The following is a 6,200-nucleotide window of genomic DNA, read 5'->3' on the forward strand; positions in this document are numbered from 1 at the left end:
GATAAGTGGTAAAACAAAAAGTGCAGAGGATACTGGAAGTCTGCAAAGGGATTTGGATAGGCTAAGTGAATGGGCTAGGGTCTGGCAGATGGAATACAATGTTGACAAATGTGAGGTTATCCATTTTGGTAGGAATAACAGCAAAAGGGATTATTATTTAAATGATAAAATATTAAAACATGCTGCTGTGCAGAGAGACCTGGGTGTGCTAGTGCATGAGTCGCAAAAAGTTGGTTTTCAGGTGCAACAGGTGATTAAGAAGGCAAATGGAATTTTGTCCTTCATTGCTAGAGGGATGGAGTTTAAGACTAGGGAGGTTATGCTGCAATTGTATAAGGTGTTAGTGAGGCCACACCTGGAGTATTGTGTTCAGTTTTGGTCTCCTTACTTGAGAAAGGACATACTGGCACTGGAGGGTGTGCAGAGGAGATTCACTAGGTTAATCCCAGAGCTGAAGGGGTTGAATTATGAGGAGAGGTTGAGTAGACTGGGACTGTACTCGTTGGAATTTAGAAGGATGAGGGGGATCTTATAGAAACATATAAGGTTATGAAGGGAATAGATAGGATAGATGCGGGCAGGTTGTTTCCACTGGCAGGTAAAAGCAGAACTAGGGTCATAGCCTCAAAATAAGGGGAAGTAGATTTAGGACTGAGTTTAGGAGGAACTTCTTCACCCAAAGGGTTGTGAATCTATGGGATTCCTTGCCCAGTGAAGCAGTAGAGGCTCCTTCATTAAATGTTTTTAAGATAAAGATAGATAGTTTTTTGAAGAATAAAGGGATTAAGGGTTATGGTGTTCGGGCCGGAAAGTGGAGCTGAGTCCACAAAAGATCAGCCATGATCTCATTGAATGGTGGAGCAGGCTCGAGGGGCCAGATGGCCTACTCCTGCTCCTAGTTCTTATGTTCTTATGTTACAACATGGTAGCGTGGCAGAAGTTATAGTTATGGAGGTACGGTAATACCTCTGTACAGCGTTTTGTCTTATTGTCGTAACTATTTACAATTTCACAATTAACTATTTACACTTTAAGATGAAGCAATCAGTCGATCGGGAGTCCTGGTCATCCTCTGTGATTGTCGAAGCTTTGGTGGTGACGCCAGTGGAGCCTCGAGCATCTGTGACTCCGGGAGCATGGCCTCGATCTCTGTGGCAGCTTCAACACCCCTAGATGGCGCTGGTGGGGAAGCCGTTTGACCTGGGAAGGGAGCGTCTGCGGGGTGCGTTGGTGGGCGGGGGGGCCTAGAATGGGCCGGCGGAAGAACCAATCCTGGGAAGGGGGCGGCTGTAAGGTGCACCGGTGGGAGGGAGGGGGGGGACTGCTGGCTGGGTTGTGCGTGGGGATCCGGCAGGCGCCAGGTCTCGTAGGGAGACCGTATCTTTTCGGCCGTCGGGGTACGCCACGTAGGCGTACTGGGGGTTAGCGTGGAGAAGATGGACCCTCTCGACCAACGGGTCCGACTTGTGCGCCCGCACGTGTTTTCGGAGCAGGATGGGTCCGGGAGCTGCCAGCCAGGTCGGGAGCGATGTCCCAGAGGAGGACTTCCTGGGGAAGACAAGGAGACGTTCGTGAGGTGTTTGGTTGGTCGTGGTACACAGCAGTGACCGGATGGAGTGGAGGGCATCCGGGAGGACTTCCTGCCAGCAGGAGACTGGGAGATTCCTGGACCGTAGGGCCAGTAGGATGGTCTTCCAGACTGTTCCGTTCTACCTCTCTACCCGTCCGTTACCCCGGGGATTGTAACTGGTCGTCCTGCTCGAGCCAATGCCCTTGCTGAGCAGGAATTGACGCAGTTCGGCGCTCATAAAGGAGGACCCCCTATCACTATGTATGTAAGTGGGGAACCCGAACAGCGTAAAGATGCTATGGTGGGCCTTGATGACGGTGGTTGCGGTCATGTCGGGGCAGGGGATGGCGAATGGGAACCGGCAGTACTCGTCAATCCCGTTCAGGAAGTACGTGTTGCAGTCGGTGAAAGGGAGGGGGACTTTGAAGTCCATACTGAGGCGTTCAAAGGGACGGGAAGCCTTTATCAGGTGCACTTTCTCTGGCTCATAGAAGTGCGGTTTGCACTCTGCGCAGATTTGGCAGTCCCTTGTGGCTGACCTGACTTCCTCGATGCAGTAGGGCAGGTTGCGGGTCTTGATAAAGTGGAAGAAGCGAGTGACCCCCGGGTGGCAGAGGTCCTCGTGGAGGGCTCGGAGGTGGTCCACTTGTGCGTTGGCACATGTGCCGCGGGACAGGGCATCAGGAGGCTCGTTCAGCTTCCCGGGACAAAATAAGATCTCGTAGTTATAGGTGGAGAGTTCGATCCTCCACCGCAAGATCTTATCGTTTTTTATCTTGCCCCGCTGTGCATTATCGAACATGATGGCTTGGGCCCCCTTTTCCACTGAGGAGTGGTGGATTTCGGAAGCATGGAGGGTACGTGAGAAGAAGGCCACGGGTCTGCCCGCTTGGTTGAGGGTGGCCGCCAGAGCTACGTCGGACGCGTCGCTCTCGACCTGGAAGGGGAGGGACTCGTCGATGGCGTGCATCGTGGCCTTTGCAATATCTGCTTTGATGCGGCCGAAGGCCTGACGGGCCTCTATCGACAGGAGAAAGACTGTGGATTGGATCAGGGGTTGGGCCTTGTCTGCATAGTTGGGGACCCACTGGGCATAGTAAGAAAAAAATGCTAGGCAGCGCTTCAGGGCCTTGGAGCAGTGAGGGAGGGGGAACTCCATAAGGGGGTGCATGCGTTCAGGGTCGGGGCTGTCATGATAGTCAGGTAAACATCATAGCACAAACATACATACATACTGATGGACAGGTCAACGGACCAATCAACACACACACAACACTACAGCCAATCACAGGCACGAGCATACACAGTACAAAACAGGGAACACAACACTTCCTGAAGATTCCAGCAGGAGACAGCTCAGGGCACAGATCTCATAGCAAGCCACTCAGACATCCACCATGTGCTGAGTGCCACTACAAGATAGTCTTAGGAATAGGTCCACAGATTCTATGGTTATGATCGAACCTCAGTAACCAGTTTACCACTGTAAATAAATGTTAGTAATAAAACTGAGTTGTACCATTCGCAACCGTGTTGGTTCGTCTGTGTAGCAGAGTACCCAACACATCAGGGGCCTTTAACTCCATTTCGCACTACGTAGCCGAGGATGGCTAGGCGGTCGGTGCTAAACACGCATTTATCCTTGTTATACGTAAGGTTAAGGATCTTTGCGGTCTGGAGGAATTTTCGGAGGTTGGTGTCGTGGTCCTGCTGGTCGTGGCTGCAGATGGTGACATTATCGAGATACAGGAATGTTGCCCGTAAACCGTACCGGTCAACCATTCAGTCCATCTCGCGCTGGAAGACCGAGACCCCGCTAGTGACATCGAAGGGAACCCTTAAGAAGTGGTAGAGCCGCCCATCTGCCTCGAAGGCAGTGTACTTGCGGTCACTAATGCGGATGGGGAGCTGGTGGTAGCCGGACTTAAGATCCACCGTGGAGGAGACCTTGTAATGCGCGATCCTGTTTACCAGGTCGGATATGCGGGGGAGAGGGTACGCGTCCAGCTGCGTAAACCTGTTGATGGTCTGACTGTAGTCGATGACCATCCTATGCTTCTTCCTGGTCTTTACCACCACTACTTGAGCTCTCCAGAGACTGTTGCTAGCTTCAATGACTCCTTCCCTCAGTAGCCGTTGACCTAATAAAGATCCTATCCTGGGCTCCGGGGTGAGGTTCGCAAACAGGGAAGGCGGATCGACCTTGAGGGTCGCGAGACAATGAGAGGGGGTATAGGGCCGCCGAATTTGAAAGTTAGACTTTGCAGGTTGCACTGGAAATCTAACCCGAGGAGTGTGGCTGCGCAGAGGTGGGGAAGGACGTAGAGCCGGTAATTTTTAAACTCCCTTCCCTGGACCGTGAGGTTTGCTACACAAAACCCCTTTATCCCTACTGAGTGGGAGTGCTCCCGGAGTTGATTAAGCAGGACGTCTCGTGCCCGTTGATTAATACCGTTGTTGTAGCAGTTGCGAGTGTTCGAGGCCGGGACTGGTCCAGGGTCACCGAGGCTAATCGCGGCAGCAGTTGAATGTTCTCTTCGGGCGGTGAGTGGTCAGCCGAGCTGGGGTCCTGGGAGTCCATCCAAGATGGCGGCGCCCATTGGTCGCACATGGCTGGGGGTGCACAAAATGGCGGTACCCATCCATCGCAAGTGGCATCCGCGGGACAAGATGGCGGCATCCGGAGGCTGCATGTGGTCCTGGAGGAGGAAGATGGCGGCGCCTGCTGGCCGCAAGGGGACCGTGGAGAGGATTGTGGTGGCGGTCCACATTCACCATCGGAGACCGCAGCGACCGCCCGGGCCTGGCATACTGCCACAAAGTGGCCCTTTTTACCGCATCCCTTGCAGGTGCGGGCCGGACAGCGCTGTCGGGGGTGCTTGGCCTGCCCGCAAAAATAGCAGCGGGGCCCCCCGGGTTTTCCAGGCCGTCTTGCAGCACAAGCTTGTGGGGGGATGGGCGATGCCTCGGGGTCGGCCGCGGGGGGGGTCCCACGCTGCCCAGGAGCTGCCGTGCTGTCGGCGATGTAAGCGCGGGCGTTTCGGGAGGCAACATCCAAGGAGCCGGCAAGGGCCCGTGCCTCCTTGAGGCCTAGGGTGTCTTTCTCCAGCAATCGCTGGCGGATTTGGGAGGACAGCATACCTGCAACGAAAGCTTCCTGGATCAAAAGTTCTGTGTGGTCGCTCGCCGAAACTTGCGGGCAGCTGCAGTTTCTCCCCAACACCAGGTGCGCACGGTAGAATTCTTCCAGTGATTCCCCATGGATTTGTCGCCTCGTCGCTAGCAGATGTTGGGCGTAGACCTGGTTTACCGGGCGAATATAATGTCCTTTTAGCAGCTCCATTGCTGCATTGAAGTCGTCCGCGTCCTCGATGAGGGTGTAAATTTCCGGGCTCACCCTCGCGTGCAGGACTTGCAATTTCTGTTCTCCTGTGGGTGTGTTTTCGGCCGTTCCGAGATATCCGTTGAAGCACGCCAGCCAGTGCTTGAAGGTTGCCGCTGAGTTTGCCGCGTGGGTGCTGAGTTGCAGACACTCCGGCTTGATTCGGAGCTCCATCCTTTTAAATCTAGCTTATTAAATTGATGCACGATCAATGACTACTAAAGTGAGGTTGTAGTCCAACTGAAGGCTTTAATAAGCTAGATGTTGCCCCCAGCAGCTCAGGTACAGAAAGAAGGCTGATGGGGCGGCACGGGCACTTATACCCCACCTTGCAGGTTGGAGCTACCATACAGCTTGACCAATGGGAAACGTACAATATCTACCAATGGTGTTCCAGCATTACTAGGTACTGTAATACCTCTACACAGACTACCACAGTTGGGTAGGTAGATGAACTGTGAGGAGGATGCAGAGATACTTCAACGGGATTTGGACAGGCTGGGTGAGTGGGCACATGCATGTCAGATGCAGTATAATGTGAATAAATGTGAGGTTATCCACTTTGATAGCAAAAATAGGAAGGCAGATTATTATTTGAATGGGTGTAAATTGAGAGAGGTGGATACTCAGAGAGACCTTGGTGTCCTCGTGTACCAGTCGCTGAAAGTAAGCGCGCAGGTATAACAGGCAGTAAAGAAGGCAAATGGAATGTTGGCCTTCATAGCGAGAGGATTTGAGTATCGGAATAGAGATGTTTCACTGTAATTGTATATGGCATTGGCGAGGCCACACCTGGAATATTGTGTGCAGGTTTGGTGTCCTTATCTGAGGAAGGATGTTCTTGCTCTAGAGGGAGGGCAGCAGAGGTTTACCAGGCTGAGTCCTGGGATGGCGGGACTGTCATGAGGAGAGATTAAGTTGGTTAGGATTATATTCATTGCAGTTTAGAACAGTGACACAGATCTCATCGTAATTTATAAAATTCGAACAGGATTGGACACGGTAAATTCAGAAAGAATATTCCCAATGGTGGGAGAGTCCAGAACCAAGGGTCAAAGTTTGAGGATAAGGGCTGGGGTGAGGAGAAATTCCTTCACTGTCACAAAATATATTTGAGGCGAAAATGTTGTGTAATTTCAAGAAGGAATTAGATATAGCTCTTGGAGCTAAAGGGATCAAGGGATATGGGGAGAAGGCGGGATCGGGGTATTGAACTTAATCAGCCAAGATCATAATGAATGGCTGAGC

The sequence above is a fragment of the Scyliorhinus torazame genome, chromosome 12, assembly GCF_047496885.1.
Source record: "Scyliorhinus torazame isolate Kashiwa2021f chromosome 12, sScyTor2.1, whole genome shotgun sequence".
Taxonomy (NCBI): Eukaryota; Metazoa; Chordata; class Chondrichthyes; order Carcharhiniformes; family Scyliorhinidae; genus Scyliorhinus; species Scyliorhinus torazame.